Source organism: Gavia stellata, chromosome 4 (assembly GCF_030936135.1).
Source record: "Gavia stellata isolate bGavSte3 chromosome 4, bGavSte3.hap2, whole genome shotgun sequence".
Taxonomy (NCBI): Eukaryota; Metazoa; Chordata; class Aves; order Gaviiformes; family Gaviidae; genus Gavia; species Gavia stellata.
The window spans coordinates 85,762,421-85,785,015 of record NC_082597.1 but is presented as its reverse complement, the minus strand read 5'-3'; positions in this window follow the sequence as shown (position 1 = coordinate 85,785,015).

The window sequence follows — 22,595 nt, the reverse complement described above, 5'->3', positions numbered from 1 at the left end:
AACTTTGTTAGTCTTACAGGATGTGATTTTAACTACACGGCTCCTGTTACTACTTATCAATTGCTACAGTTTAATTATACGTTGATTCAGGACATACAGCCCACCCCTACTGGAATGAATCTCCCTCTAATAAGAAAACTATTGCATCACGAAGATTTAAAAAGGTTGTTAAAACAAGTTGAAGAAAGTGGAAGAAAGACTTTAATTACTGTCCATCATGATGCCGAGGAAATACACCAAGCAGTGGAATGAGTGAAGTCAGAGGGAGAGCACCATTGGTGGGATGTGTTTAGGGGTTATTCCCTGCCAGCTACCAAAATCTTGAACATAATGACCCACCCGATATTGGTGACAACATTAACAATAGTAAATCTTATCCTTTGGTGTAAACTCAAGGAACTTACTGGGCAAGTATGGACACTAAAAATAATAATGAAACATAACGAACCACTTTTAAAAGCCAAAGAATTTGCTTAGGGGAAAGAAAAGGGGAGAATGTTACAGGACATCTTGAAAAACAAGGGTTAAAAGTAAGAAAGAAGATGCTTCATAACAACTGCACCTGGCACTTAGAACTATTAGAGATAAAGACTGTCTCACTAACTCTCTGCTAACTAGCAATAACGATTAGCACAAGGACGAATCGTAGAAAAATAGGATGGACTGTCAAAATAGTGCCCTACAGTTAACTCGTCTCATTATAGTGTCATTAGAATGCTACGGAACACACCTCCTAGCTAGAAAAGCACCAACCCAATTAAGCCCCCTACTCTCTGAGCATGTGTGGTGAATTACAAGAGAACTGTAACTTTAAGATGAAGTAAGAAAGGTATTAACCAAGAGTTAATTAAGGGGTAGAACCAGGAGGCGTAACTAACTTTGTTAACTGTTTTAAATGCCTGTCGTGATTTTAACCCGGTGTGCATGTCAGGAGGAGAAACCCCCTTGCACCCGGGACCGCAATAAACCACTGTCGGCTTTACACCTCTGTGTGAGCTGTGAAGTTTGTTTCCGCGTGTCACCGCCCCCTCGAAGGCCCTCGCACAGCACCGTCCTCTTCGCCAGGACGCGTGTCCCAGCGACCGGGGTGAGTCCCCGTCCCCGTCCCCGGGGACACCCGAACCCCCTCGCTGTGGCGCGGTCCCAGACACGGCAGGAGGGGCGGCCGAGGGGGTGCGGTGCCTCCGCCCGGCAGAGTGGCGGGCGGGTCCCGCAGGAGAGAGCTGCTTCCAGCACCGCGGGAAGCTCCCCCGGAGGGGCCTGGGGCCGCTGCCCGGCTGTGGCGGAGAGGCGCGGGCCGTGGCCGGGGCGAGCTGCCCCGCAGCCGGCCCGGCCCGCAGCGGAGCGGAGCGGAGCGGAGCGGCAGGTCTGGGCGCAGCGGGGGGCTCCCGGGGCGGGAAGCGCCCGGGCCGCGGAGAGAGCCGCCGGCAGCTGCCGCCAGAGCCGCCGCGAGGCCGGGGCGGGGCCGGGGCGGGGCCGGGGCGGCGGCGGGCGGTCGCCCCGCGCTGTAACGGACAGGAGCGGCCGGTGGCCGAGGGGAGCCGCTCCGGAGCCGGCCCGGCCCGCAGCGGAGCGGAGCGGCAGGTCTGGGCGCGCCGGGCCGCGGCCGCCCCCGCGGCTCTCGACAGCGGCCGGGGCAGCGCTGGCGCCCGGAGCGGGCGAGGCCGGCGTGGCAGCCGGGAGGAGCTCGGCTGCGGTGCCCCGCCGGCAGAAAGCCGCGTCCTCTGCGCTCGCCAGGCCGGCGGCGGCAGCCGGAGAGAGCCCCCCCGAGAAGGGGCAGCCGCCCGGGCCTCGGGCTGCCGGGCGTGCCGGAGCCTGGGGCTGGTGCCGGCGGGCGGGAGCGAGAAGAGCTGCGGAGGGGTGACCCAGCGGAGCGCCTGCTCGGCCCGGTGGGAGAGCTGCGGGGGGAGGTAGGAAGGTCGGGGGGCGTCGGGGGGCTGAGACGGAGCTGGGCTGGGGGAGCCGCGCGCCGGAAGAAAACAGACGGAGCCGGTCTGTTAACACATGTCCCTGTGACTCCTGTCCCCATCACAGTTTGGGGTTTTTTGATAATGGGAAGGCCGACACGGCACCAGGCCAGCTGGTGTCGGATGGGATTTCTCAAAGGGGGAAGAGGGTCTTTGCTGCCAAGCTAGCGGGTCTCATTGACAGAGCGTTAAACTAGACTTGGAAGGGGAGGGAGATGATATCAGGCTTGCCCTGACAAGCTGTGGGATGACACGCCAAGGTTAGCGGGACAGGGTGCTAGCGAGGGCCCTCGGCCCGTTGCTCTGAGATGTGCTGGGTACAGGGCAGCAGACGTGAAGTCTTACGGAGATGAGCCGGGGGCTCCTGAGGTAATAGGAGCCAACAAGGAAACAACAGTGAAATCACAGAATCATAGAATGTTGTGGGTTGGAAGGGACCTTTAGAGGTCATCTAGTCCAGCCCCGCCCCTGCCATGAGCAGGGACATCTTCCACTAGGTCAGGTTGCTCAGAGCACCGTCCAAGCTGACTATTTCCAGGGATGGGGCATCTACCACCTCTCTGGACAGCCTGTGCCAGTGCCTCACCACCCTCATTGTAAAACATTCCTTCTTATATCAAGTCTAAATCTACCCTCTTTTAGTTTGAAGACATTACCCCTTGTCCTATCGCTACAGCCTTGCTAAAAAGTCTCTCCCCATCTTTCTTATAAGCCCCCTTTAAGTACTGAAAGGCCGCAAGAAGGTCTCCCCGGAGCCTTCTCTTCTCCGGGCTGAACAATCCCAACTCTCTCAGCCTTTCTTCATAGGAGAGGTGTTGCATCGCTCTGATAGTTTTCGTGTCCCTCCTCTGGACCTGCTCCAACAGGTCCGTGTCTTTCCTGTGCTGAGGACTCCAGAGCTGGATGCAGTATTCCAGTTGGGGTCTCGCCAGAGCGGAGTAGAGGGGCAGAATCACCTCCCTTGACCTGCTGCTCACGCTTCTTTTAATACCTCAAAGGAATTAATGTGTGTTCCTCTGAGGAGGTGACATGCTGAAGTGCCTCTGCACCAATGCATACAGCATGGGCAGCAAACAGGAGGGGTTGGAAGCCACTGTGCTGCTAGAAAGCTACGACCTAGTTGCCATTACTGGAGGAACTCCATGACTGGAGTGGGGCTATGGATGGCTGCAGGCTGTTCAGAAGGGACAGGCAAGGAAGGAGGGGGTGAGGGCTTGCCCTCTATGTCAAGAAATGGATAGATTGTGAAGAGTTGTCTCTGGAGGACAGCCACGAGCAAGTTGAAAGCTTGTGGGTGAGAATTAGAGACTGAGGAAACAAAGGTAACCTTATGGTTGGTGTCTACTACAGGCCACCAGATCAAGGGGAGCCTACTGACGAAGCCTTCTTGCTCCAGCTACAGGAGGCATCGCACTCGCAGGCTCTCGTCCCGCTGGGGGACTTCCACCACCCCAACATCTGCTGGAAAAGTAGCACGGTGAGCTGTAGGCGATGCAGGAGACTCCTGGAGAGCACTGAGGATAACTTCTTAAGCCAGGTAATGGACAGCGTGTCGTGGATGGCGTGATAGATGCACTTTGCTCCTAAGAGAGAAGCAGCAATATGTTTATTGATATCAAACTTTGTTAAATTGCTGTTTCATAGTAAATGTGACAGTGTTTTAACACGATTCGATGGCAAGGGACACTTGATTATTTACTGCATAGAGCTAGCTGTGGCTGGATCCAAACTTAGTCTTGGACTTGGTCAACGTTTTATGTCTAAAGGATTATATGTGCACAAGCAATCGAAGATATAATCTTAGTGAAGCTTACAAAGTTTAGCAAGCTATTAGTCACTTACTGAGGATCTGCTGCGGCAAGGACTCTCCCAACACCAAGGAGTAAGGGATCTCTGCGGCAGGCGTAACCTTGGGAGGCGTCCCTGCTCAAGGGGAGATCTCGTCGTGCAGCCCGCTGCCGTGCAGGAGAGCTCAAAGGGCTCTTGGGCTGCTCACTGTTTATGGGGGTAAGATGACTGACTCCTAGTCGTATTTGCATACCGACCACAGAGATCTTAGTTTCTTTCTTCCAGATTTGGCTTGAGTGGGACTTTGACCAGCACTGTGGTTAGGTGGGCGCATTGCCCACATCAGCCCTTGGCTATTGTGTTGTTATCTGTCTCCCGAATCCACTTTGAGCCGGATGCAGCCATCACGACCAGACGCAGCCATCACGACCGCCACTGGTGTTTATCGCTCGAGCAGAGTTAAGGGCGATAAAGGTCAGGTTGTGGAGGTGGGCTAAGCACACAATGTCACCCAGCCCCACTGGAGCGGGTGCGATACTGGACCTGACGGTCACCAATGCAATTGAGCTAATTGGTGACATTAAGAGTGGAGGCAGCCTGGACTGCGGTGATCATGCACTGGTGGAGTTCACAGTCCTGAGGGATGTGGGTCAGGCAAAGAGTAAAGTTAGAACCCTGAATTTTAGGAAAGCAAACTTCCAGCTGTTCAAGGAATGAGCCAATAGGAGCCCCTGGGAAACTGCCCTCAAGGGCAAGGGAGCAGAACAGAGCTGGCAGATCTTTAAGGACACTTTCCAGAGAGTGCAAGAGCTCTCAATCTTCAGGTGTAAGAAATGAGGAAAGGAAGGCATGGCTGAGTTGAGACCGGCTGGTCAAACTAAAGGGCAAGAAGGAAATGCACAGGCAGTGGAAGCAGGGACAGGTATCCTGGGAAGAGTATAGGGACGCTGCCCGGTTGTGCAGGGATGGGGTCAGGAAGGCCAAGGTGTGGCTGGAGCTGAACTTGGCAAGGGACACAGAGAATAGTAAGAAGGGCTTCTACAGGTATGTCAGCCAGAAAAGGAAGGTCCAAGAAAGCGTACCCCCCTGATGAACATGACTGGGAAACTGGTAACAACGCACGAGGAGAAGGCTGAGGTACTCAGCAACTGTTTTGCCTCAGTCTTCACGGGCAACTTCTCTTCCCACACCTCTCGAGTGGATGGACCGCAAGACAGGGACTGAGGGAGCAAAGTCGCTCCCTCTGTAAGAGAAGATCAGGTTTGTGACCCCCTGAAGAACCTGGACGTACATAAGTCTACGGGACCTGACGAGATGCATCCCGGAGTCCTGAGGGAATGGGCTGATGTAGTTGCCAAGCCACTCTCCATACTGTTTGAAAAGTCACGGCAGCCAGGTGAAGTCCCTGGTGACTGGGAAAAGGGAAACATTGCACCCATTTTTAAAATGGACAGGAAGGAGGATGCTGGGAACGACTGACCTGTCAGCCTCACCTGTATGCCTGGGAAGATCATGGAACAGATCCTCCTAGAAGCTATGCTAAGGCACATGGAGGACAGGGAGGCGATTCGAGACAGCCAGCATGGCTTCACCAAGGGCAAGTCTTGCCTGACCAACTTAGTGGCCTTCTATGACGGAGTGACTACAGCAGCGGACAAGGGAAGAGCTCTGGATGTCATCTACCTGGACTTCTGTAAGGCCTTTGACACAGTCCCCCACAACATCCTTCTCTCTGAATTGGAGATGGATTTGATGGAAGGACTGTCCGGTGGATGAGGAATTGGTTGGATGGTCGCATCCAGAGGGCAGTGGTCAACAGCTCAATGTCCGGATGGAGATCAGTGACAAGCGGTGTCCCTCAGGGGTCCATACTGGGACCAGTGCAGTTTAATATCTTCATCAGTGACATAGACAGTGGGATCAAGTGCACCCTCAGCAAGTTTACAGATGACACCAAGCTGAGTGGTGCAGATGACACGCCAGAGGGATGGGATGCCATTCAGAGGGACCTGGACAAGCTTGAGAAGTGGGCCCATGCGAATCTCATGAGGTTCAACAAGGCCAAGTGCAAGGTCCTGCACCTGTGTCGGGGCAATGCCCGGTATCAATACAGGCTGGGGGATGAATGGATTGAGAGCAGCCCTGCAGGGAAGGACTTGGGGGTACTGGTGGACGGAAAGCTGGACATGAGCTGGCAATGTGCGCTCACAGCCCAAAAGCCAGCTGTATCCTGGGCTAGATCAATAGCAGCATGGCCAGCAGGTCAAGGGAGGTGATTCTGCCCATCCACTCTGCTCTCCAAAAGAGGAAAAAACGTCTTGGGTAGATTCCTTGGAGGAGTATGGGGCTGCTACCCTGGGTCTCAGTTCCCTAAAGCACACGTGAAAAAACTCCTGGAGATGCCTGGGAGTCATCTTGGGCAGATCCTGGAGGAGAGAGTTTCACCCAAAGGACAAAAATATACTCTGGGTGCTTCCTTCGAGGAGTCTGGAGCTGCTACCCGGGATCTCAGGTCCTTGAAGCAGTGGTCAGAAGACTCCAGAAATTGCTTTGGAGGAATCTGGGGTGGACCCGGAGGAGAGAACTTCCTCTAAAGAAGAAAAAACATCTTGTGAATCTTTGTTGGAGGAGTCTGGGGCTGCTACCTGGGATCTCATGTCACTACATCAGAGGTCAAAAGACTCCAGGACATGCCTGGTAGCAGTCTCGGGTGGATCGCAGAGGAGAGAGTTTCCTCCAAAAGAGGGAAAAACTTCTTGGGTATCTTCCTTGGAGGAGTCTGGGACTGCTATGTGGGATTTCACATCACTAAATCAGACGTCAAAACACTCCAGGAGATGCCTGGAAGGAGTCTCGGGTGGATCCCAGAGGAAAGAGTTTCCTCCAAAGGAGAAAAATATACTTGGGAAGCTGCCTTGGAGGAGTCTGGGACTGCTACCGGGGAACTAATGTCCCTAAAGCGTATCTCCAAACACTCTGGGATCTTCCTGAGAGGAGTCTAGGGTGGATCCCAGGGGAGAGATCTTCCTTTAAAAGAGAAAAATCATCTCAGGAAGCTTCCTTGGAGGAGTCTGGGGATGCAACCTGGAATCTCATGTCCCTGAAGCAGAGGTCCAAACACTCTGGGAGATGCCTGGGAGGAGTCTCGGGCAGATCCCTGAGGAGAGATCTTCCTTTAAAAGAGAAAAAATATTTTGTGAATTTTCCTTGGAGGAGTCTGGGGCTACTATGTGGAGTCTCAGGTCCATAAGAAGTGGTCAAAAGACTCTGGGACACGCCTTGGAGTAGTCTTGAGTGGATCCCAGAAGAGACGTGTTCCTCTAAAGGAGAAAAAACATCTCAGGTAGCCTTCTTGGAGGAGTCTGGGACTGCTACCTGGTATCTCAGGACCATAAAGAAGAGGTCAGAAGACTCTGGGACATGCCTGGGAGGAGTCTCAGGCATATCCCGGAGGAGAGATCTTCCTCTAAAGGAGGAAAAACATCTGAGGTAGCTTCCTTGGAGGAGTCTGGGGCTGCTACCCGGGATTCCACGTCCCTAAATCAGAAGTCAGAACTCTGTGGGAGATATTTGGGAGGAGTCTCAGGTGCATCCCAGAGGAGAGAGTTTCCTTTAAAGGAGAGAAAAGACATCTCGGGTAGCTTCCTTGGAGGAGTCTGGGGCTGCTACCTGGGATCTCATGTCCCTAAAGAAGAGGTCAAAAGACTCCGTGAGATGCCTGGAGAACTCCTGAGGAGGATGAGGATTACAATGAGTTCTGAGGAGAAGGAGAAGGGGGAGGAAGAGGAGAAGAACTCCTGAGGAGGAAGAAGAAGAGGAGGAGGAGGACAAGGACACCTGAGGGCATGGAGGGCTCCAGGAAAAAGGAGGAGAAGGACTCCTGAGGCGGAAGCAGAGGAGGAGGAAGAGAACGATGAGGAAGAGGATAACTCCTGAGGATGAGGAGTAGGATTTCTGAGGAGGAGTATGAAAGGGAAACCTGAAGACAAGGACTCCAATAGGGGAGGAGGAGGAGGATGGGGAAGACTCCTTAAGAGGAGGAGGAGGACTCAAGAGGAAAAGGACTGTGGAGGAGGAGGAGGATGACAATGACGACAACTCCATAGGAGGACAAGGACTCGTGAGGAAGAGGACTCTAGAGGAGGAGGAGGAGGAGGAAGAGGAAGAGGAGGACACCTGAGGAGAAGACCTCCTATAGATGAGATGGAGGAGGACACCATAGGAAGAGGAGGACTCATGAGGAAGGGGAAAAGGAGTCTAGAGGAGGAGGAGGAGGAGGAAAACTCCTGAGGAGATGGAGGAGGAAGAGGAGGAGGACTCCTGAGGAGGAGAATCGAGACAAAGAATTGAGTCCTGAGGAGTAGGAGGAGGAGGAGGACGACACCTCTAGAGTAGAAGGAGCACTCATGAGGATGAGGACTCCTGGGGAGCATAAGGCCAGCTGAGGAGGAAGAGGAGGTGGACTCCTGAGGAAGAAGAGAAGGAGTCCTCCTCTTGAGGAGGAGGTTTCCTTAGCAGGAAGAGGAGGACTCCTGAGGAAGAGAAAGAGAAGGAAGACTCCTGAAGAGGAGTACTCCTGAGGAGGATGAGGACTCCTGAAGAGGAGAATTCTGTACAAGGAGTCCTGAGTAGGAGAAGGAGGAGGATTCCAGAGGAGGAGGAATAAGAAGAGAATGACGAGGAAGAAGATAACTCCTGAGGATGAGGACGACTCCCAAGAAGGACAATCTAGAAAAGGAGGAGTCCTGAGTAGGAGCAGGAGGAAGGCTCCTGAGGAGGACGACTTCTATCGAGTAGAAGAAGCACTCATGAGGACAAGCGGGAGGACTCCTGAGGATGATAAGGCCTCCTGAGGAGGAGGAGAACTCTTGAGGAGAAAGAAGGAGTGGACTCCTGAGGAGGACGAGGAGGAGGATTCCTTAGGGGGAAGAGGTAAACACCTGAGGAGGAGGTGAAGGAGGACTTCAGAGGAGGAGGCGGCGGAGGAGGAGGAAGAGGAAGAGGACTCCTGAGGAGGAGGAAGATAAGGAGGAGTTCTGAGGAGGAGTACTCCTGAGGAAGAGCAGCACTCCTGAGGAGGAGAACTCTGAAGAAGGAGGCATCCTGTGGAGGAGGAGGAGGAGAAGAAAGAGGAGGACTCCTGAGGAGGAAGAGAAGGAGAAGGACTCCTGAGGAAGTGAAGGAGGAATCCTGAGGAGGAGGAAGAGATGGACTCCTGAGGAGGAAGAGGTAGAGGAGGAGGACTCCTGAATAGAAGGACTCCTCTAGGAGGAAGAGGAGGACTCGAGAAGAGGAGAACTCTGAAGGAGGAGGAGTCCTGAGGAGGAGAAGGAGGGGAACTCCTGATGAAGAGGTGTAAAACTCCTGGACAGGAAGAGAACTTCTGAGGACTCCTGAGGAGGAGGAGGAAGAGAAGGAGGAGGACTCCTGAAGAGCAGGACTTCTGAGTAGGTGAAGGAGGACTCCTGAAGAGGAGTACTCCTGAGGAGGACGAGGACTCCTGAGGAGGAGAATTCTGTAGAAGAAGGAATCCTGAATAGGAGAAGGAGGAGGATTCCTGAGGAGGAGGAGGAGGAAGACGATGCCTTAGGAGAAGAAGGAGGAAGAGGAGAAGGACTCCTGAGGAGGAGGAGGACTCCTGAGGAGGAGAATCTAGACAAGAAGTGCTGAGGAGGAGGCAGGGTCCTGAGGAGGATGACTCGTATGGAGTAGAAGGAGCACACATGAGGATGAGCGGGAGCACTCCTGAGGAGGATGAGGAGAACTCTTGAGGAGAAAGAAGGAGTGGTCTCCTGAGGAGGAAGAGAAGGAGAAGGACTCCCGAGGAGGAAGAGGAGGAGAAGGACACCTAGGAGTTGAAGGATGAATCCTGAGGAGCAGAAAGAGATGGTCTCCTGAGAAGGAGGAGGAGGAGTCCTGAGGAGAAGAACTCTTTTGAAGGAGGAGTCCTGAGGAGGAGAAAGAGGGGAAGTCCTGATGAAGAAGTGGAAAATTCCTGAATAGGAAGAGAACTTCTGAGGAGGACATAGGAGGACTCCTGAAGAGGAGGAAGAGAAGGAGGAGGACTCCTGAAGAGGAGGACTTCTGAGTAGGTGAAGGAGGACTCCTGAGGAGGAGGAATAGAAGGAGGACTCCTGAAGAGGAGTACTCCTGAGGAGGACAAGGACTCCTGAGGAGAATTCTGTACAAGAAGGAGTCTTGAGTAGGAGAAGGGGGATTCCTGATGATGATGAGGAAGAAGACGACTCCTTAGGAGAAGGAGGAAGAGGACGAGGACTCCTGAGGAGGACGAGGACTCCTGAGGAGAATTCTGTACAAGAAGGAGACCTGAGTAGGAGAAGGATGAGGATTCCTGAGGAAGAGGAGGAGGAATAAGAATATTCCGTAGGAGAAGAAAGAGGAAGAGGAGGAGAAGGAGGAGGACTCCTGAGGAGGAGAACCTAGACAAAGAGAAGTCCTGAGTAGGAGGAGGAGAAAAGGGTCCTGAGGAGGACGACTCGTATAGAGCAGAAGGAGCACTCATGAGGACAAGTGGGAGGACTCCTGAGGAGGATAAGGTCTTCGGAGGAGGAGGAGAACTCTTGAGGAGAAAGCGGGAGTGGACACCTGAGGAGGGCGGGGAGGAGAATTCCTTAGGGGGAAGAGGTAAAGTCCAGAGGAGGAGGTGAAGGAGGACTTCTGAGGAGGAGGAGGTGGAGGAGGAAGAGGACTCCTGAGGGGGAGGAAGATAAGGAGGAGTTCTGAGGAGGAGTACTCCTGAGGAAGAGCAGCACTCCTGAGGAGGAGAACTCTGAGGAAGGAGGCATCCTGTGTAGGAGGAGAAGTCCTGAAGAGGAGGACACCTGAGAAGGGGGAGGAGGAGGAAGAGAAGGAGGACTCCTGAGGAGTTGAAGGAGGAATCCTGAGGAGGAGGAAGAGGAGGACTCCTGAGGAAGAGGAGGACTCCTGAGGAGGACTCCTGTAGGTGGAAGAGAAGGACTCCTGAAGAGCAGAACTCTGTTGAAGTCCTGAGTCCTGAGGAGAAGTCCTGAGGAGGTGGAGGAGAGGAAGTCCTGATGAAGAGGTGGAGAACTCCTGAATGGGAAGAGAACTTCTGAGGAAGTACATAAGAGGACTCCTGAGGGGGAGGGCTGCTATAAAGGAGGAGGAGGAGCAGGACTCCTGAGGAAGATGAGGACTCCTGAAGAGGAGGAGGAAGAGGAGGACTCCTGAGAACAAGGACTTGTGAGGAGGAGGAGGAGGGCAAGGACTGCTGAGGAGAAGTGGAAGAGGAGGAGAGGGGGCAGGAGGCATCCTGCGGAGGGGGAGGACTCTGGATAGTCACGCCGTCGATGCTGCAGTCGTTACCCAGCGCTCCTCCAGTGACGGGTGGCAGCGGCAGAGCCGCGGCAGAGGCCGTGTCTCGGTGCCGGTCCCGCTGCCGCACACGGCCCCTCCTCCCGGCGCACTTCGCTCCGTGGCGGCGGGCAGCAGCCCCGCTGCAGCGTGTCCCTGCGGGAGCCCCCGCCCCGCAGCTCCCCGCCCCTCCGCCCCGCGGCCCGGCCCGGCTCCGTCCCCGTCCCCGTCCCCCCGCCGCCCCGTTCTCCCCCGGCCCCGCTCCCCGCCGGGCCGCGCTGCCGGGGCTCCCCGTGGCGGGGGCGGAGCCGGCCTCAGCGGCGGCTCATGAATATTCAGCAGCTGCAGCTCGGGTTCAGAGCAGACCCGGGTCTGCGGAGGGAAGAGCTGCCGGGTCCCGCTGGGTGAGCCGCCGTGCCGGGCTGGAGCAGCACCGCAATGCCGGCAGAGCTCTGGTCCCTGGCTGCCTCCTGCCCCGCAGCCCGGTCCCCCAGCAGCGTCCTCTCCCCTCTGCCAGCCTGCTTGCCCTGGGACTGAGCTTGGGCTCAACCTTTTGTTCCTCATTAGTGCATCAGGGGTTTACCGGGGGTTTTGTTTGTTTGCTTGCTTTTTATCTGCCATGCTCTGTTAAAACCAAAACCCCAAACCCAAACCCTTACTGTAGCTCTTTGGATTTCTGGCATTAAATTAGGTGGTGTTTTATGGGCTGAACTAAAGGAAGTCTGTAGGATTTCTACCCAGGAGGGAAGTGACCAGAAAGGACTGTCCTGGTACGCTGCTGCCAGCCTTCAGTCTAGTGAAATGGCTGGTCGTGGTGTATGTTTGTTGCAAATACTCTGATTTTTGAATAATCAAGATTTGATCATATAGAAAGGTTAAGTTTGATTAATAAATAAAAGAATAAAATACAAAGGTGTAAGTTAGGATTGTTAAGTTTGAAACAATAACCATAGGAACCTGACCAGGGAGTCACTGTTCCATATTAAGGACCTAATTGTAGCGAGATTGAACGATGAAGAGTCGAATAGAGCAGTTTTGTCTGGGTCCCATAACAGTGTGACCTGATATGCACCAGTGATGCTGCTTGGAAAGTTCCTTACCTTTCCCACCTTGATTCGAATGTCAAGAATGCCAATCAATAGATATTAATGGAAATAGCCATTGATTATTTTAAGTACGGACATTGATAGAATGGTATAATCAAGAGAGCTATTAATGAAAAATTAAATTATATATATTCTGTATGAAGGTAACGAGGTATTACTTATCTGTGATTTAATCATAAACTAACTGCTGAACAATGTAGTATTGTGAATAGGTAGGATTTGCTTGTCAAGAGAATGATAAGTTGTAGGCCTGGTCAGTAAATGGAGGAAAACTTAGGAAGATTCCAAGAATGGAATTTTGCAACCAACCTGAGCCTGCGCAAAGATGGGGTTCGACTAAAGGACACCATGAGGAAGACTATGGCCGACCACCAGAGGACCTTAGACAACCACCTGTGTCCCTGGAGGCGCATGCGTCACGAGCATTTACATATATTAAATGAGTTCTCAGAAATGGTATGAGTATGTTAATTGTTTCTTGGAAATGTGATGAATATGTATACTTTGATTGTGTATAACTTTTGTAGCGGAGAAACTAAGCACGCACACGAGGTGGAGCGATCCCCTGTGCGTCCAGTGCTGCAATAAAGAAGTGCCTGCTAACCTACGTACATTTTGTAGGTGAGTTTTTCTGTTACAGATTTGTAACATGTTTAACAGTCACGTAACCCAAATGCATGTTAAATGTACAAGTTTTGCCCTTGTTGCTGATCTGTCTCGGAGATAATTCTCAGGAGGTCATAAATGGTATGTTCTGCTGTGCTTTAAAATAACCTGTCGCCAGAAATGTCTTCCTTAGTGCCTGCGCAGAGCAAGAACCTCCAGAAGCGAGGGCGTGCTGACCCTCGGGCAGCTTCAAAGCAACGAATACTTGTAAATAGGTTAAAAATCCAGTCCCCTGGTAGCAGTGTGTCTAAGTCCACCTGACTCCACATTACTCAGCACTCAGTTAGAAGTTTTTGTGGGTAGGGGTGGATGAAGTCGATATACTCTAGAGGGAGGTGCTAAAACTGGCCAGGCAGTTTATCTAAATAAATCAAAATTTACCTTTGAATGGAGTGGCATGCCTTTAGATGTAGGGGGGTGTATTGCTTTTTCCTTCTTTTGTCTGAGCACAGCGCAGTGAGAGGTGTTTCCACCTGGGGGAGGGAAACTCATCCAACAGCCATCATCAGCCTCAGGGCTTGTGGTCCTTGATGGAATCGTTAAGTGCTTGAGTGCTTGGGATAGCTTTAGTTGTGTGGTGCTTCTCATTCTGCTCCCAGCTTTTCCCATTAATGTTTGCTCTTTGGTTAATTTGTCTGTGCAGTGTTTAGTAAACATTCTCCATTCAGAGCTCTGAGTCCCTTTTTTTTTTTTTTTTTCTTAAAGGCAGGTAAACTACATGTGCCTTTCTTTGAAACCCCATGAATAGCTCTGGAGTTTACCTTGGGGGCAGGGAAAATAGGGACCCTTTAGAGTAGAGAAGAGAATTTAATAGGGGAAGCACTTCAGTGATATGCTGCTTGTGAGGAGGAAAGTACCTGCTTCAACTTCTTTTGGTAGCTTCTGCATTGTTTAGCAATGACTACTTAAAAGACTGACTACTTCAGCAAAAGAAGAAGAAATCACTTCTGATTTCTGTGTCTGACTGAAAGAACTAACCTGAACATACAGAAAACTGATGTGAAGAGCCATTTTTGGTCATTACTGGGTCATCAGTGGTGGCCTTTGTATAAATTGGATGATGAGGAGAAATGGCCCTTCAATGGAACCTTGAATTAGAATACCTTGGTGCAATTGATGTTGTTTTTGAGGGGGAGCCGGTACCGCGTTTCCCGGATGGGGGGAAGCAGGGAAACGTCCCCGCGGCCTCCCCCGGCTGGGGAGGGAGCTGGAGCCCAAAAAAACCGCTGTGACGAGGCCCGAGCGCGGTGCTGCGTGGTGTGTGCCCCAACCAGCGCCCAAGGGGGCCCCTCCCGCCTCAGCGGTGCTTCTCGGAGGCAGCAGCCCCGCTGCTCAGAATGACAGAGAAAGGGCAGACCCCGTCCTTGATTTTATTTTCTCAAGGTGAAACCTATCAACCAAGCTTTAACACCTACGGATGATGATTTTGTAACGGTACAGGGAGCTACTGGACAAAGTGAAAAGGGATATTTTTTAAAAACCTCCTTAATTTAGATTGGGAAAAGAATTGGGAATACACAAATTCTTATCTGTGCCTAACTCACCAAAACCTCTATTGGGGTGAGACTTATTGGAACAACTAAAAGCAGAAATAAAATTTGAGAAAGGAATTAATTAAGGCACTGATTATAAATGAATTAGATGCGGCTCTGACTAATGTTTCTACAGCACTTAGTTGTATCCAAGCCCAATGATGGATACAGACAATAGGAGCTGCAATCATTAGGGAAGGTGAAGATGGAATCCTACCAAAAGAAAGCCGAAAGGTGATGTGGAATAACACAACGGAATTTGAAAGGAGATTCTAATCGTGGTGGCATTTGGTTAATTTTACCTTTGACCCTACTAACAACACAGCTCCAGCTTTTGTACTAACAATATATAAAGCTTTAGTATATAACATACACCCGATTGTTGTGCTAGGATTAAATTACCATGGAACTGTACTTTGTCCCCCAGAACATAGGGTATGGGCTATGAAAAACAGGAATAAGTGGCAAACTATTGATGCCGAGGTCTGTGTCGTACGAGACCAGCAAGGATTTATTTGTGAAGGAAACACCATCAAAGGGCAAGATACTTGTCTTGACACTGACCAAAATGTTTGTCACTTTGAGGTGCATCCCAACGAGACCCTAAGAACCATCATAATTTACAGGGGTATGGGATGTGTTTGTCTGAGAAGTCAGTGTGATTTTGTACAAGTAGATGATCAAATGGTGGACACGAGCAACCATTCAAATATTTGCATTTGCAACTTTGTTAGTCTTACAGGATGTGATTTTAACTACCCGGCTCCTGTTACTACTTATCAATTGCTACAGTTTAATTATACATTGATTCAGGATATACAGCCCACCCCTGTTGGAATGAATCTCACTCTAATAAGAAAACTATTGCATCACGAAAATTTAAAAAGGTTGTTAAAACAAGTTGAAGAAAGTGGAAGAAAGACTTTAATTACTGTCCATCATGATGCAGAGGAAATACACCAAGCAGTGGAACGAGTGAGGTCAGAGGGAGAGCACAATTGGTGGGATGTGTTTAGGGGGTATTCCCCGCCAGCTACCAAAATCTTAAACATAACGACCCACCCAATATTGGTGTTACTAATAGCTATGACAACATTAACAATAGTAGATCTTAGCCTTTGGTGTAAACTCAAGGAAGTTATTGGGCAATTATGGACACTAAAAATAATGATGAAACATAACGAACCACTTTTAAACGCCAAAGAATTTGCTTAGGGGAAAGAAAAGGGGAGAATGTTACAGGACATCTTGAAAAATAAGTGTTAAAAGCAACTCAGAAGAATTAGAAGAATGTAAAGAAGATGCTTCATAACAACTCCACCTGGCACTTAGACATATTAGAGATAAAGACTGTCTTCACTAACTCTCTGCTAACTAGCAATAACGATTAGCACAAGGAGGAATCGTAGAAAAATAGAATGGACTGCCAAAATAGTGCCCTACAGTTAACTCGTCTCATTATAATGTCATTAGAATGCTAAGGAACACACCTCCTAGCTAGAAAAGCCCCAACCCAATTAAGCCCCCTACTCTCTGAGCATGCGTGGTGAATTAAAAGAGAACTGTAACTTTAAGATGAGGTAAGAACAGTATTAACCAAGAGTTAATTAAGGGGTAGCACCAGGAGGCGTAACTAACTTTGTTAACTGTTTTAAATGCTTGTCGTGATTTTAACCCGGTGTGCATGTCAGGAGGAGAAATCCCCTTGCACCCGGGACCGCAATAAACCACTGTCGGCTTTACACCTCTGTGTGAGCTGTGAAGTTTGTTTCCGCGTGTCACCGCCCCCTCGAAGGCCCTCGCACAGCACCGTCCTCTTCGCCAGGACGCGTGTCCCAGCGACCGGGGTGAGTCCCCGTCCCCGTCCCCGGGGACACCCGAACCCCCTCGCTGTGGCGCGGTCCCAGACACGGCAGGAGGGGCGGCCGAGGGGGTGCGGTGCCTCCGCCCGGCAGAGTGGCGGGCGGGTCCCGCAGGAGAGAGCTGCTTCCAGCACCGCGGGAAGCTCCCCCGGAGGGGCCTGGGGCCGCTGCCCGGCTGTGGCGGAGAGGCGCGGGCCGTGGCCGGGGCGAGCTGCCCCGCAGCCGGCCCGGCCCGCAGCGGAGCGGAGCGGAGCGGAGCGGCAGGTCTGGGCGCGCCGGGCCGCGGCCGCCCCCGCGGCTCTCGACAGCGGCCGGGGCAGCGCTGGCGCCCGGAGCGGGCGAGGCCGGCGTGGCAGCCGGGAGGAGCTCGGCTGCGGTGCCCCGCCGGCAGAAAGCCGCGTCCTCTGCGCTCGCCAGGCCGGCGGCGGCAGCCGGAGAGAGCCCCCCCGAGAAGGGGCAGCCGCCCGGGCCTCGGGCTGCCGGGCGTGCCGGAGCCTGGGGCTGGTGCCGGCGGGCGGGAGCGAGAAGAGCTGCGGAGGGGTGACCCAGCGGAGCGCCTGCTCGGCCCGGTGGGAGAGCTGCGGGGGGAGGTAGGAAGGTCGGGGGGCGTCGGGGGGCTGAGACGGAGCTGGGCTGGGGGAGCCGCGCGCTGGAAGAAAACAGACGGAGCCGGTCTGTTAACACATGTCCCTGTGACTCCTGTCCCCATCACAGTTTGGGGTTTTTTGATAATGGGAAGGCCGACACGGCACCAGGCCAGCTGGTGTCGGATGGGATTTCTCAAAGGGGGAAGAGGGTCTTTGCTGCCAAGCTAGCGGGTCTCATTGACAGAGCGTTAAACTAGACTTGGAAGGGGAGGGAGATGATATCAGGCTTGCCCTGACAAGCTGTGGGATGACACGCCAAGGTTAGCGGGACAGGGTGCTAGCGAGGGCCCTCGGCCCGTTGCTCTGAGATGTGCTGGGTACAGGGCAGCAGACGTGAAGTCTTACGGAGATGAGCCGGGGGCTCCTGAGGTAATAGGAGCCAACAAGGAAACAACAGTGAAATCACAGAATCATAGAATGTTGTGGGTTGGAAGGGACCTTTAGAGGTCATCTAGTCCAGCCCCGCCCCTGCCATGAGCAGGGACATCTTCCACTAGGTCAGGTTGCTCAGAGCACCGTCCAAGCTGACTATTTCCAGGGATGGGGCATCTACCACCTCTCTGGACAGCCTGTGCCAGTGCCTCACCACCCTCATTGTAAAACATTCCTTCTTATATCAAGTCTAAATCTACCCTCTTTTAGTTTGAAGACATTACCCCTTGTCCTATCGCTACAGCCTTGCTAAAAAGTCTCTCCCCATCTTTCTTATAAGCCCCCTTTAAGTACTGAAAGGCCGCAAGAAGGTCTCCCCGGAGCCTTCTCTTCTCCGGGCTGAACAATCCCAACTCTCTCAGCCTTTCTTCATAGGAGAGGTGTTGCATCGCTCTGATAGTTTTCGTGTCCCTCCTCTGGACCTGCTCCAACAGGTCCGTGTCTTTCCTGTGCTGAGGACTCCAGAGCTGGATGCAGTATTCCAGTTGGGGTCTCGCCAGAGCGGAGTAGAGGGGCAGAATCACCTCCCTTGACCTGCTGCTCACGCTTCTTTTAATACCTCAAAGGAATTAATGTGTGTTCCTCTGAGGAGGTGACATGCTGAAGTGCCTCTGCACCAATGCATACAGCATGGGCAGCAAACAGGAGGGGTTGGAAGCCACTGTGCTGCTAGAAAGCTACGACCTAGTTGCCATTACTGGAGGAACTCCATGACTGGAGTGGGGCTATGGATGGCTGCAGGCTGTTCAGAAGGGACAGGCAAGGAAGGAGGGGGTGAGGGCTTGCCCTCTATGTCAAGAAATGGATAGATTGTGAAGAGTTGTCTCTGGAGGACAGCCACGAGCAAGTTGAAAGCTTGTGGGTGAGAATTAGAGACTGAGGAAACAAAGGTAACCTTATGGTTGGTGTCTACTACAGGCCACCAGATCAAGGGGAGCCTACTGACGAAGCCTTCTTGCTCCAGCTACAGGAGGCATCGCACTCGCAGGCTCTCGTCCCGCTGGGGGACTTCCACCACCCCAACATCTGCTGGAAAAGTAGCACGGTGAGCTGTAGGCGATGCAGGAGACTCCTGGAGAGCACTGAGGATAACTTCTTAAGCCAGGTAATGGACAGCGTGTCGTGGATGGCGTGATAGATGCACTTTGCTCCTAAGAGAGAAGCAGCAATATGTTTATTGATATCAAACTTTGTTAAATTGCTGTTTCATAGTAAATGTGACAGTGTTTTAACACGATTCGATGGCAAGGGACACTTGATTATTTACTGCATAGAGCTAGCTGTGGCTGGATCCAAACTTAGTCTTGGACTTGGTCAACGTTTTATGTCTAAAGGATTATATGTGCACAAGCAATCGAAGATATAATCTTAGTGAAGCTTACAAAGTTTAGCAAGCTATTAGTCACTTACTGAGGATCTGCTGCGGCAAGGACTCTCCCAACACCAAGGAGTAAGGGATCTCTGCGGCAGGCGTAACCTTGGGAGGCGTCCCTGCTCAAGGGGAGATCTCGTCGTGCAGCCCGCTGCCGTGCAGGAGAGCTCAAAGGGCTCTTGGGCTGCTCACTGTTTATGGGGGTAAGATGACTGACTCCTAGTCGTATTTGCATACCGACCACAGAGATCTTAGTTTCTTTCTTCCAGATTTGGCTTGAGTGGGACTTTGACCAGCACTGTGGTTAGGTGGGCGCATTGCCCACATCAGCCCTTGGCTATTGTGTTGTTATCTGTCTCCCGAATCCACTTTGAGCCGGATGCAGCCATCACGACCAGACGCAGCCATCACGACCGCCACTGGTGTTTATCGCTCGAGCAGAGTTAAGGGCGATAAAGGTCAGGTTGTGGAGGTGGGCTAAGCACACAATGTCACCCAGCCCCACTGGAGCGGGTGCGATACTGGACCTGACGGTCACCAATGCAATTGAGCTAATTGGTGACATTAAGAGTGGAGGCAGCCTGGACTGCGGTGATCATGCACTGGTGGAGTTCACAGTCCTGAGGGATGTGGGTCAGGCAAAGAGTAAAGTTAGAACCCTGAATTTTAGGAAAGCAAACTTCCAGCTGTTCAAGGAATGAGCCAATAGGAGCCCCTGGGAAACTGCCCTCAAGGGCAAGGGAGCAGAACAGAGCTGGCAGATCTTTAAGGACACTTTCCAGAGAGTGCAAGAGCTCTCAATCTTCAGGTGTAAGAAATGAGGAAAGGAAGGCATGGCTGAGTTGAGACCGGCTGGTCAAACTAAAGGGCAAGAAGGAAATGCACAGGCAGTGGAAGCAGGGACAGGTATCCTGGGAAGAGTATAGGGACGCTGCCCGGTTGTGCAGGGATGGGGTCAGGAAGGCCAAGGTGTGGCTGGAGCTGAACTTGGCAAGGGACACAGAGAATAGTAAGAAGGGCTTCTACAGGTATGTCAGCCAGAAAAGGAAGGTCCAAGAAAGCGTACCCCCCTGATGAACATGACTGGGAAACTGGTAACAACGCACGAGGAGAAGGCTGAGGTACTCAGCAACTGTTTTGCCTCAGTCTTCACGGGCAACTTCTCTTCCCACACCTCTCGAGTGGATGGACCGCAAGACAGGGACTGAGGGAGCAAAGTCGCTCCCTCTGTAAGAGAAGATCAGGTTTGTGACCCCCTGAAGAACCTGGACGTACATAAGTCTACGGGACCTGACGAGATGCATCCCGGAGTCCTGAGGGAATGGGCTGATGTAGTTGCCAAGCCACTCTCCATACTGTTTGAAAAGTCACGGCAGCCAGGTGAAGTCCCTGGTGACTGGGAAAAGGGAAACATTGCACCCATTTTTAAAATGGACAGGAAGGAGGATGCTGGGAACGACTGACCTGTCAGCCTCACCTGTATGCCTGGGAAGATCATGGAACAGATCCTCCTAGAAGCTATGCTAAGGCACATGGAGGACAGGGAGGCGATTCGAGACAGCCAGCATGGCTTCACCAAGGGCAAGTCTTGCCTGACCAACTTAGTGGCCTTCTATGACGGAGTGACTACAGCAGCGGACAAGGGAAGAGCTCTGGATGTCATCTACCTGGACTTCTGTAAGGCCTTTGACACAGTCCCCCACAACATCCTTCTCTCTGAATTGGACTGTCCGGTGGATGAGGAATTGGTTGGATGGTCGCATCCAGAGGGCAGTGGTCAACAGCTCAATGTCCGGATGGAGATCAGTGACAAGCGGTGTCCCTCAGGGGTCCATACTGGGACCAGTGCAGTTTAATATCTTCATCAATGACATAGACAGTGGGATCAAGTGCACCCTCGGCAAGTTTACAGATGACACCAATCTGAGTGGTGCAGATGACACGCCAGAGGGATGGGATGCCATTCAGAGGGACCTGGACAAGCTTGAGAAGCGGGTCCATGCGAATTTCATGAGGTTCAACAAGGCCAAGTGCAAGGTCCTGCACCTGTGTCGGGGCAATGCCCGGTATCAATACAGGCTGGGGGATGAATGGATTGAGAGCAGCCCTGCAGGGAAGGACTTGGGGGTACTGGTGGACGGAAAGCTGGACATGAGCTGGCAATGTGCGCTCACAGCCCAAAAGCCAGCTGTATCCTGGGCTAGATCAAAAGCAGCATGGCCAGCAGGTCAAGGGAGGTGATTCTGCCCATCCACTCTGCTCTCCAAAAGAGGAAAAACCATCTTGGGTAGATTCCTTGGAGGAGTGTGGGGCTGCTACCCTGGGTCTCAGTTCCCTAAAGCACACGTGAAAAAACTCCTGGAGATGCCTGGGAGGAGTCTTGGGCAGTTCCTGGAGGAGAGAGTTTCACCCAAAGGAGAAAAATATACTCTGGGTGCTTCCTTCGAGGAGTCTGGAGCTGCTACCCAGGATCTCAGGTCCTTGAAGCAGTGGTCAGAAGACTCCTGGAATTGCTTCGGAGGAGTCTGGGGTGGACCCGGAGGAGAGAACTTCCTCTAAAGAAGAAAAAATGTCTCAGGAAGCTTCCTTGGAGGAGTCTGGGGCTGCTACCTGGGATTTCACGTCACTACATCAGGGGTCAAAAGACTCCAGGACATGCCTGGTAGCAGTCTTGGGTGGATCGCAGAGGAGAGAGTTTCCTCCAAAAGAGGGAAAAACTTCTTGGGTATCTTCCTTGGAGGAGTCCGGGACTGCTACGCAGGATCTCACATCACTAAATCAGAGGTGAAAACACTCCAGGAGATGCCTGGGAGGAGTCTCGGGTGGATCCCAGAGGAAAGAGTTTCCTCCAAAGGAGAAAAATATACTCGGGAAGCTGCCTTGGAGGAGTCTGGGACTGCTACCCGGGTACTAATGTCCCTAAAGCATATCTCCAAACACTCTGGGATCTTCCTGAGAGGAGTCTAGGGTGGATCCCAGAGGAGAGATCTTCCTTTAAAAGAGAAAAATCATCTCAGGAAGCTTCCTTGGAGGAGTCTGGGGATGCAACCTGGAATCACAGGTCCCTGAAGCAGAGGTCCAAACACTCTGGGAGATGCCTGGGAGGAGTCTCGGGTTCATCCTGGTGGAGAGTGCTTCCTCCAAAAAAGGAAAACCTTTTCGGGTAGCTTCCTTGGAGGAGTCTGGGACAGCTACCCGGGATCTCATGTCCCTGAAGCAGAGGTCAAAAGGCTCTGGGAGATGCCTGGGAGGAGTCTCGGGCAGATCCCTGAGGAGAGATCTTCCTTTAAAAGAGAAAAAATATTTTGTGAATTTTCCTTGGAGGAGTCTGGGACTGCTACCTGGTATCTCAGGACCATAAAGAAGAGGTCAGAAGACTCTGGGACATGCCTGGGAGGAGTCTCAGGCGTATCCCGGAGGAGAGATCTTCCTCTAAAGGAGGAAAAACATCTGAGGTAGCTTCCTTGGAGGAGTCTGGGGCTGCTACCCAGGATTCCACGTCCCTAAATCAGAAGTCAGAACTCTCTGGGAGATATTTGGGAGGAGTCTCGGGTGCATCCCAGAGGAGAGAGTTTCCTTTAAAGGAGAGAAAAGACATCTCGGGTAGCTTCCTTGGAGGAGTCTGGGGCTGCTACCTGGGATCTCATGTCCCTAAAGAAGAGGTCAAAAGACTCCACGAGATGCCTGGAGAACTCCTGAGGAGGATGAGGATTACAATGAGTTCTGAGGAGAAGGAGAAGGGGGAGGAAGAGGAGAAAAACTCCTGAGGAGGAAGAAGAAGAGGAGGAGGAGGACAAGGACACCTGAGGGCATGGAGGGCTCCAGGAAAAAGGAGGAGAAGGACTCCTGAGGCGGAAGCAGAGGAGGAGGAAGAGAACGATGAGGAAG